The 12,165-nt window shown below is 34.0% G+C and overlaps 1 protein-coding gene across 2 annotated transcripts in view; it reads left to right on the forward strand.

Moving 5' to 3' along the window:
* Positions 1-12,165, forward strand: part of LOC108974202 (longitudinals lacking protein, isoforms A/B/D/L) — a 230,022-nt gene that overhangs the window by 140,412 nt on the left and 77,445 nt on the right. The gene's annotated exons all lie outside the window — the stretch shown is intronic.

The following is a 12,165-nucleotide window of genomic DNA, read 5'->3' on the forward strand; positions in this document are numbered from 1 at the left end:
TTTTAAAAAATATATTATTTTAATTTAGAATCGTGACGTTTCTGCAGAAAACCGTTCGCAAACTTGTATAAGAAGCAAGTTATTAATTATTAAGCAAACCATTGTGAAGTTTTAGAACCAAGAAACATTTGGTTAGTATTTCAAAGATTTAATATCAAATTAGGGTTGCCATGTATCTAGAAAATAAAATGTTAATAAAGTAAATAATTTGTAATTTACCGATACTTCGAATATAGTTTAAAAGCCTTTTAATTAATAACATTTTTACGCAGAGTTGCCAACATAACTGAAAATGCAAATTGAAACGATTTTTATTTTAAAAAATAAATTTTCGTGTGTTTTTATTAATATTTTTAAAATTTTATTATTATCGATTTTTTTATACACTATTTTTTAGCAATAGAATTGTTCTGCAAAATAAATATTATATTTATGAATATAGAGTTGCCAACATTACAAAAAATGGAAATTAAAAAAAATTGGTGTAATAAATACAGATTACATCATATGGTTTTTATTAACATTTGTAACATTTTGGTGTTAATTGAATTTTTATGCAGGGTTGCCAACCTGTTTTAATTAATTGAAAGTTGAATTAGCAAAAAAATAAATATTATTTAAATTAAAAAAAAAATTGCATGGGGTTGCCAACATAATTAAAAATATATTTTGTTAATAATATTTAATAAAGTTGTCCCCTATTGGGTAATTTCATAGCAAGTTTAGGTAATAAAAATATGCATATATCTTTTATAAACAAACGGTGTTTCGAGTTCGAAATATTTTTGAATAGAGTTGCCAAATCAGAAAAATAATTTCGTTCATAATTTGCAATGTGGCTATGATATTGAGCAAATTTCGTTACTTTGATACACATATGTATGTACATATGTTTATATAATATATTATAATTTTATATGAGCACTCAAAGAGCATAATTTGGACTCTCTATGGAAAGTCTCGTTTTTTGATTTAAAAATCATTTATTTTCAATAGAGTTGCCATCTATTCGAAAGTTTTATTATATTTTATATTCTTTTAACGGGTAATAAACAAGTCCTGTCATGATTTTGAAATATTTTTATGTTGGGTTGCCATATCGGAAAAAATAAGTTCGCTTAAAAATAGCAATATCGCTACGATGTAATGCGAATTTAGACTATTTTGAACTATATTAATAATAAATTATAAAATATCTTGTGTAAAAAATATTCTCTTAGAATTACTGAAAAGTTCAAATGGCACCTGGGATTTCTTAAAATATGCGAACTCAATATTTCCAGATCTAGGTTCACATACTGAATATATGTTGCCTGCATCCAACCCACTTCATGCTACTTCTCATTTACTTGAATAAATCACACCGATTATGCCATCATTTTCATATCAAAATCACTTAGCATTTATTCTTTTCAATTAACTGGCAATTCTAAAACACTTAACTTGCACAAAAATACTCACATTCACCTCATGAAAACAATGCGCATCGTGCCTACATGCACCCCTTTCGATTTGCATTGGCTTGCCATGTTTAGGAGCGCCATGCCACATTGCGCTCGTCCCACCGCTGCATTTATTGACACGTCAACTCGACTAAGTGCTCAGTTAGCTATTTTGAGCGGAGTAATTTTCATATTTGTCAGTCAATTGTCAACTTAACGTGTACGCACCAACAACAACCACAATAATAATAACAACAAATTGCTATTGAAAGTCATCAGCGCGTGAGTGTGTGTGTTTGTGTGGCACGCCAAGTCGAGCGCAAATCATTTCGCATGTTGCGGCAACATGTTGACAAGGTCAACAAGACGCGTACAGTAGCTGCATAACTGTAGTAAAAGCAAACAGCAGCAATGCCAAACACAACAACAACATCCTCGGCACTAACAGTTATATAAGCGCGTAAATGCGAGTGCACGAGTGCATAAATCATGCGAACGTCGCTTGTCAATGGCAAATTCCGCCAATTAAATTAAGCGGCAAAATGTGTTGCCGCATGCGTTGCAATGTTTCATAATTTACCACCGTTGTTGTTGTTGTCACTTTGGCTGCGGCGGTAGTGGCGGTGGCTCAATGTCATTAGGCTGCTGCATTGCGTCGAAATGATGAAGTTATTTATTGTTATTGTTATTGTTGTTATTAGAACCTCACACTGTCGGTTCGCAGTGTTTTTTTTTTTGTTTTTTTTTTTTTTTTTTTTTTTTTTTTTTTTTTTTTTTTTTTTTTTTTTTTTTTTTTTTTTTTTGATATACCCTGAAAGGTTTTGAAAAAGTTTAACACAAAGTTGTTGAGAGAGCTGTCTGAAGTTTGGCACACATCATTTCCGCTCTAAGAAGCTGCTTATTTATAGGAACCGTCGGTATCGAACTACTATATGATGTGATTGCCATACAAACTGATCTATCAAGCTCAAATCCTTGAAACTCCAGTCCTTGTATGAAAAACTTTTTTATTTCACAAGATATCTTCAAGAAATTCGGTATGGATTATCACTGAAAGCAATACTATAATCTCCGAAGAAGCTGTTCAGATCGGTGCCCTATATCATATAGCTGCTTTTTTATTTCACAAGATATCTTCAAGAAATTCGGTATGGATTATCACTGAAAGTAATACTATGATCTCCAAAGAAGCTGTTCAGATCGGTGCCCTATATCATATAGCTGCCGTACAAACTGATCGTTCAAACTCAATTCCTTGTATGAAAAACTTTTTTATTTGATTAGATATGTTCACGAAATTTGACATGAACTATTACCTAAAGTAACGGTATAATCTCTGAAGAAATGGTTCCGTTCGGAGCACTATAGCATATAGCTGTCATACAAACTGTACAATCGAAATAATGTCAAAAATTTTCTGTACATTTTTATGGTATAAAAAATGCATCTGTGAACGGTATTTTAGCCTCAGTGTAGCCGAAGTTAACATTTTCCTGTTTTTGCCATTATTTATTTTCGTATACATTTTACTTGCTGCAGCCGCTGTCGCTGCAACTGTTGACATTGCAAACTGGTAAATTGATCAATTATTATGCGTTTAGCAGCGCGTTTGCCTTCCTTCTTTTCATTCTGTTGCGTGGTAATGGCTTCGCTTCTAGTTCTTGTTGTTGTGGATAACTATGTATGTAGCCCGCAGCTATATATGCACTTACATATGTACATAGCAGCACTAATAGAATTTTAAATGCTGTCATAAATTGTTGAGTGCCAACATTAGCGGCATTTTTTGTATGACACACACACACACACACACATGCTTACATAAGTCTCTGCAAACTAGGAGTAAAGAAAAAATTGGAAATATCCATTGAAATGATGCCAGTTGATGATATGCAAATCATTGTTTGCCGCATGTGGGCTTTGACAGCCGGTTAGACAGTTTTGGAGTATTTAACGCGCTCGCTGAGTGCTCTCAGGCTTGTGTCGCTGCAAATAATTCGATCTTCAGCATGCGCTGTGCGGAAGGCGCGCAAGAAATACGGAAATGCCATAAGCAGACATGAAAGTGTTGTGTGGGTTTGTGGCGCTTGTTTGACGTCAATGCTTAAGAAGTGGAATGTTTGTTACATATAGAAGCAGAGTTTAAATGGATTTTTTTTTTTTTTTGAAATGAGTAAGAAAAAAAAAAGAAAAAACAACAAAAAACGCGAAATTGCCCAAATTAAATTTTGGTATTTTAGTTATTTTTTATTATTATTTTTATATGCAGAGGTTATCACTTAGATTTTCTGACATCAATTTGTACTGAAACTGACTGCCTTCAGACTTGTCGGAACCAATATCGTGGAGAGAAATGTAAGGCGGACCTAATTAAAGCAAAGTCTACTACCTTTCGATAGATTATTTTCTAGAGACACTTGTTCTGTCTCCAGTCTACGAGTTAAGGAGTGTAATAGGTTATGTTAGGTTAATCTGGTAGGTCAATAAGCCACGCATAGACCAGTTTGGTCCTTTGCGATACCAGATGGAGTATGATAAAGCCACTGTCTTGTTTTATTCCACCCCAACAGCTTTTTTATTTAATGGCAGCTCCGTAATAGAGCCCAGAAGCTCCCTTCTGCTATCAGCTCTGTAAAGTCACCGCAGAAGACGCTCTATCAATAATTTATGTAATTTGTTAGTTTTGTAGTGTATAAAAACATTTATCAAACAGTTTTGCAAATTGCTATTATAAAGTGACAGACCTTAACAGAATATACCTGCAAATTCGAATCTATTGCCCTCTCCAGTATTTTTGGAGAACTACCGTAGTGCTATTTGTCAAAACCTTGGAGATAAGGTCTCAGCTCCTTTGTTGCCAATAATTTTTACCACAAAAAATCGTTAAAAAACTATATTAAAGCCCCTCAAAACAAAAATTCTACAATAAAATTCAGGGAAGGAGTATGTTAACACTAACAGCAGGAGTCACCCAGGCGTATGAGTAACATTTCTCTAGTGCCAGTAAAAGGAAGGATAATATTGAATGACACCTAAACGTCTAAATTGATTATGGCAAACAGACAAGCGTATTGATTGCAACATGCCACAACATGCTCACAATAAAAACAACAAAAATACTAAAAAGAAAGCAACAGCAACATACACAGAAAGCTCAACAACACCTTATAGAGCAGAACAGTGTTGCAAAAGGCGACTAAAACTTAAAACAAAAAAATTTAATTAAAACAAATTTTAAAACACAAAAGCAAACTAAAAAAAATCATATGTAGCAACAGCAGTTCGTAAGGAAACAGCATCATCAACAAGAGCAAAGATTAAATACAAGCGGCAAGTCAATGAAGTTGCAAAGAGCTTAGGCAAATATGATTTTTTAGTGAAAGACGTGTATGCAGCACACTTTTCACATGTCTATATACATGCATATGTATAGTTTTACATATATGTGTGTTTCTATGATAGTATTTTCGTTTGTTCGTATGTGTGTGTCAGCACAACATGTCTACTTTACACGTGTAAACACAAATAACTCATCAATGCTTTCTCAAGTCGCTAAAAAAAAAATAAAGAAAACAATAACAAAAAATACAAAAACAAAATATTACAAAAACAAAACACAAAAATCGAAATAACTTACAGTTGCAGCCAGTAATCAACTCAGACTGAAAGTAAGCAAACGGTTTAATGGAAATTGATGATACAGCTTGACGCGGTGTTGCATGGTGAGAGGCAGCAACAGCATACCAGTACATATGGTAGAAAAAATTTACATCCGAGAGGCTGAGAAATAAATTCGCTGTAGGAAATTGGCAAAGTGTTGACGCTGTCAGGCAATCGACACCCTTCAATCGGCCAACGGTCAGTGCGGTGTATGCGAAAAAATGCAAACATTAGCCGAAGTGAAAGAAAACGAAATAAAGACGAGCAGGCAAAACAGTTAGAGCTAACCCTTCACTACACCAACCGGCAACAAAAACAACAAGCGACTTGTTGGTATTTTGGTCAACATAGAAAAAAGTTAGCAATAAATTGAAAGCAACTGTACAAAGTCAAATGAAGAGCCAACATGCCACATAGGCATAGATATGTGCCACCCTGCCATAGTCTATGATGTCAAGATTCATGCACATGTATATGTGTACACATGCATATGAGTGGTGTTGTGCGCGCCTTTTGGTGACACTTATTGCCTGCCGCTTGCCCCATGGCACTTTGATGCCAGCTGTTGGTTGCAAGTTAGCCGTTTACCCGCATAGACCTCACACATACACACGGCCTTGTGGCACGTTAACTAGTTGTTAGCCCTCAAAAAATATGCTCCTTCACTATTTTTCTAACCTTCTCTGTGCGCCTTTGTTGTTTTTGTTTTAGCGCGTATGCGGCTTTTTCACTTCAGATCATTGGCTTTTTAGATTTTCCTTACTTTTTTCTCACAGCCGTCCGTCCGTCCATCCGCTCGAGTCAATTCACTTTGGCGTAGATTTTTCTAACGGCAGTCGCCTAACTTGCCATGCTGCTTCACTTGCAACAAATCTACTACGTACCCTGTATGTGTGCGTGTGTGCTGCAGTTTGTAGTTATTTTTACAGCAATTTCTCTGCCATATTGCAGCGCGCGCTGCCATGTGTGCCTTCTGGTCCAGCAACTGCAAAGTGTAACTCAATTTGAGGCATTTATCGTATGCTCGGTTGAAATTTGATGCGATTTGCCTTGTTAGTTGTCTAGCGACGCGGGCCAATTACAACTACAACATACACATTTTTTCTTTCACTTATATTTGCCACATTTGATGAAGCGATTTTCACATTTTATTTTGCTTTGTTTTTGTGAGTTATTTTTGCCCTAGCATATCAGCTGGCATAGTATTAGGCGCTTAGACCATGCTCTGTTTGCTGTCGGCAGTGCTTCTGTGTTGGTGAGAAAAAAATGTTGCTTATGTGTGGGTGGTTATTGGTACTTGCTTGATGGTATGTTTATGTATCTGTGGTACTGCTTGGAACGGCTCAAAATGTCGTTAAATGCTTTTTGAAGCGTTGGGTTTAACTGACTTTCAGGTCTTGAATATAAAATGGAAGGAAGGGGTTTTGATAAACATGGATGAAAACTTGATAACCAAAAATTTATAAAAAATAAAAGAAAGCGTAAATTTCGGTTGCACGAAGCTGGAATACCCTTTATAAGGAAATAAATTTCAATACAAGAAATGGATTTTGATCGTGTTTGTATGGCAGCCAGAAGATATAGTGGCCCGATCTGGCAAATTTATTTTAGATATTAAAGCGTAGCTTTGAGTAATAATGCAAAATTTCTTAAATATATCTCGTCAACTGAAAACGTTTTTCATAGAAGAACTTGATTTTATTCGTTCAGTTTGTATTACGGCCATGTGATATAGTGGTCAGATCTGGCAACTTTCTTCAGATATTATAGCGTGACTTCGAGCAATAATTCATATCAAATTTGGTAAAGATATCTGATAAAATGAAATCGTTTTAAGAATTTAAACTTAATTCTTATCGTTGAGTTTCTATGGCAGCTATATAGTCGGCCGATCTGAGAAATTTTATTCTAGTATTGTAGTATTGCCTTGGAAAATTATCCATAACATATTTTGTGAAGGTAGCTCATTAATTAAAAATTCTTTCTTAGAAGGACTTGATTTTGATTGTTCAGTTTGTATGGCAGCTATATGCTATAGTAATGCGATATCGACAATTCCGACACATAAGCAGCACCTTTGAACAAAAACTAATTGTGCAAGATTTTAGGACGATATCTGAAAAACTGATTCACTAGCACACGATTCAGTGTTTAAAAATCGAAATAAAAACGTGCATGAAGTTAATCTTAAAACCTTGAAGAACCGAGCTGACCCTAGTTAAAATTTTTCAATGCATATACATATGTACGCAACTCTCCATAGAACATTTTGCCATGGGGTTATACAAACATATACATATGTATGTATCTCTCTATAGAATATTTGCCATGAAGCCTAATAGAGTTCTAAAATAACAGCTCTTTCACCTGAGAAAGCCACCTGTTTCTTGGTTTCGCTTTTTGGTAGCAGGTAATTCAATATTTTGCATTAATACTTTGGTTGAAAAGAAACACATTCTCAGTTCATAATATTTGTATTTCTCACCACGAAAAAAAGCTTGCCACCAGCTGCTTGCATGCCACTCACCAAGTATTTTGCTTAACATCATTTTTCTTAATCATACCGTATTGCCACACACATACACATTGATAGTTGCTACGCAATGGCCACATGACCGTTATGTTGCGCAACTTGTTGCCACACTGCCACAACACGAAAAACACAATTAATCACTGTGTATTCATAAATAAGCATAACAAAACAAAAAAAAAAAAAAACAAAAAAAAAACAACAACAACAAGCGCGCGCAAAAATATGCTGAAATTCGGCTTTCAGTACGATTGTGGCGAGCAGCATGCTGTTGCATAATGAAATTGTGTCAAATTGCCGTTAAAAATTAATTCATTTCCTCCAATGAGCGGACATGCGAGAACAATACGCGCGGCAATATTTATGAAATGCAGCTGTGGCAAGCAGGCAAATGTGTGGGATTGGAAAAAATCGCAAAAAAAATTGCATTATTTTCATACAGTTATACAGTAGAACAATACGCAGCGGCTTGCCACAGAAACATGCAGCCATAATAAACAAATAATGGCAATAATAACAGTGTTGCTGCCTCATAAGCGGCAAGCTATCGGCGTTTGGCATCGGCTGTACTTAATTTGTGCGGCATTGGCCGACGCAATGCGCTTTTCATTGCTTGCAACATTCGAGTATTATGCTTATTTTTTTTTTTTTACTTTAGTGCCACCGCCACTTTGACGCTTTAACCTCTGCTAAAGCGCTTGCTAGCCCCCACTGTACACCTGCTGCTGGCGCGGACTAAGTCTTAGTTAGTCTACAACGGTTTGTTGTACTAGGAAGACAAGTTCGCTCGCCGTCATTGCCGCTTTGGTGGCAAGTTGCTGCTTTGTAACCGCCAACATTCATTCAACCATAATCAATTGGCCGAGCGGCGTGGCAAGCACAACACAACTCTAAGCATGCTGTCGACAGTCAGTAACAACAACAACAACGACAACCACTGCCGCAACAAAGCTAATAAAAGCCCACAATGGCGTGCTGGCGCATGTGCCACTCCTACGACAAAAGCAACAGTAACAACAACAGCAGCGGCAGCGGCAACATTTGCGCTCACAGCGCAGTCGCACGTTTGAATATGAATAAATGCGGCTATTTGTTGTTGTAATTTTTAATATTTTCCATATGAAATATGAGTGTCAGCGATGAAAGATAACAGATAAAATTTTTCATTGCATTGCCGCGCTGCACATTTTGTGACTTGTTAACATAAAATTGCAATTAGCTTGCATTTTGTAGGCTGACGCATTCGTGCAAGCACAAACAACTGCACACGTACACACCTATATATTTACAAGTAGAAAATTACCAACTAATATTGTAGCATTGGAGGCTATACTCTGTCAATATTCTTTCATTGGCCACCACCAATACAGATATACATATATACGTGTGTATGTATGTACCCAGTCGTTGTTGCTACAAATTACTGTGCAATTATTGGCACTAAATTACGCTTTTCGTCTATATGCAACATCTTAATAGGGCAACATAATGTCGAAAATTATAATGTACCAGAAATTGGTTGAATTGACTAGCTGCATTACTCTATAATTACATGCCAATTACTTATGGATAGCATGCTCTTTTTGGTATTGGTAATCTATGAAGTTGTTAAAATGTTGCACATTTGCTATGCTGTCAATAAGTTGGCTAAATTATGTTTGGAAGTGTACGATAAGCTGAGCATTATTCTTATAATTACTTTGAGGTTGGATATTTTTCTAAAAAATTTTAATATTATGTTTTTTATAATTAATTCCTATATTTGATAAAAGCAAACAGCAGACTTTGCAAGAATATGTAGGCATTTAAATACTTTTATGGTTTAAGTACTTTCTAATTACTGTCCATTACTTTTTATTTTTGAAGAAATTACCCTACTTAATATATTGTGGAGCACATATACTCATATTATTGATAAACGAAAGTTATTGCACTTTCATTACTTGTAATTACTTATTAATTTCAAATAAAGTCAAATTAATGAATCTTCGATATTCATAATTTTACTTTTACAAAATAGCTCTTGAATAAATTTAGTAATGAAAAAAGTATTTATCTTTTAGAAGTGCTATGAATAATATTGCTCCAACTCGGCTACCTAATATTACTTAAAATTAATTAACTAACTTTGCATTACTTTTGAAAGTTTTCATTTTTTATGTTCTGCGCATATTTTATTTGGTTTTTGTAGAGTTTTTAATTATCTTCAGATGAAATTGTTGAATTATCTTATAATTACTCTTAATTACCTGATAAGTACATCAGATTACTAAGTAATTACTTCAGATTACTTATTTGATTCTTTCAATTATTACTGATAACATCATTTGTAATGTAATTATACTTAAAATATATTAATCAACTATGCATTACTTCTGAAAATTACCATTTTTAATGGAAAACATACATTTTTGTTTTTTATAATGATATATAATTATCTGCAAAGAAAACTGTCAAATTATTTTTTAATTACTTTCCATTACTTAATAATTACTTTTAATTGTTTAGTAAAGATATTTAAATACTTATTACTTTTTTCAATTACAATGATTAATATTATTTGAAACCTAATTAAAATGTAATTACTTAACATGGATTAAATATCTTTGCATTACTTTTTACCGTTGTACCATTTTTAATGTAAAACATAAAACTTGGTGTGTTTTTCATAATGATATATAGAAAATTATATTCAGTGAAAATTTTCGAATTATCATATAATTACTTTCCATTACTTAATAACTACTTTTGATTACTTCATAATTACTTTCAATTACATATTAAATTTTCTTACTTTTAATGTAGTACTTAGGTAAAATATTGTTGATTAATTACTTTTATATTACCATAAATTACCTTATATTTTGGCGAATATAAAACCCTTATTTCAAAGAAAATATAATATTTTCATATAGCTTTAAATAAAAGTGTTAATTGGCAAAATACTTAGAAAATTAAGTACATAGCAATTTCTTTAGCCCGTTTTCAATGCCATTTCAAACAAAAGCAATTCAAATCTTATGCCACGCATTCGTTGTCGCCCAAACGACTGCTAAATGTTGACAGGTAAACGTCAAATCGCCTATGTATCTACAAATCGAGATTACTCGGTTCACTTTGTACAAACTGCCAACTTTATCAGCGTCGTGTATCGTAAACTAAAATCAGAGTAGAAAATTTGTTGGCGATCGCGGCAAATAAAGTCAGCTCACCTCACAAGCGAGACAAGACAAGCGGCCAACATTTGAGATTTTGACATCTGACTTGACTTGGCTGTCAATTTATGCGCTAGCTGTAACACGTCAACAAAGGCACCAACAACAAACACCAAACGAGTTGAGAGCGAATGAAAAAGTTAGCGCTAAGCGTGCAGAAACGCAAAAATACACAAGAGCCTTATAAAAATATAATAAAATATTTAGGCTGAAAGCAATAAAGTGGAAAACACTTGGGAAAACTTGTGACAAATTGGTCGGAAATGTGTGAAATATATACGAAAAAATTTAACGGAAAGTGTATTCGTATTTTATGTATGGTGGAACTGATAGTGTTGTATCTAAAGGGGAGCGACAGATAAGGCCTTCGCTCGAAAGTCGGTTCTACATCAAGTACGAACGTTTTGGTAGTGCTAACAAATATTATTATATTATTTGCGGATTATTTGATGTATTTGACAATACTTTTTTATACAGTGTTGCTATCCTCTTCATCAGTTATGTTAATTTATAGTTTTACTGCTGAGTGTAGAACATTGCACAAAAAATGAGTTTTTGGTTTACTTTTCAACAACGATGATCATGGGGTTTTAGATTATCAATAACGATCTTTTCCTAAAGCCTTTAATAATATTTGGAGAAAAAATTTACAACTAATTTTAATTATTTGTATACCCTGAACATATTCTACTATGGTTGCCACGATGTTTGTAATAACCACACGAAATATCGGAGATCCTCTTAATTATCAGCATAATGAGCCGAGCGCTGATTTAGCCACGTTTGGCCATCCTGCTTTATTTATGCGCACTATTCCTAATTTCTGAGATGTCATAGGTCTGAACTGCACTACAGCATATAGCTGCCATACAAACTGATCGATCAAAATATAATTCTTGTATAGAAATCTTTTTTGTTTTTGTACAAGGCACCTTCCCAATATTTGGACTCATTTTTGCACAAAGTAGCGCTGGAAATTTTGAATAAATTGTTTCGGTGGGACTGCTATAGCATATACCTGTCATACCCACTGATCAAACTCGAGTCTTGTATGGAAAACTATTCAGATATCATCCTGATATTGGGCGAAGATTTTTTACCAGGATTTTGTAGTGACAATATTCAAACAAATTGTTCAGATCCGATCACTATATCATATACTAGCTGCCATACGAGCTGATCATTCAATATGAAGATCAATTTATTTTTTTTATCCTTTCGTGCTATAAAAAAAGCACTTGTCAAAGATATTACAACTGAAACTCAAGCAGCCGTAGTAAACATTTTATTTTTATTTTTTATTTTTAAATTTTCATAT

Source organism: Bactrocera latifrons, unplaced genomic scaffold (genome assembly GCF_001853355.1).
Source record: "Bactrocera latifrons isolate USDA-ARS-PBARC rearing strain unplaced genomic scaffold, ASM185335v1 scaffold_54, whole genome shotgun sequence".
Taxonomy (NCBI): Eukaryota; Metazoa; Arthropoda; class Insecta; order Diptera; family Tephritidae; genus Bactrocera; species Bactrocera latifrons.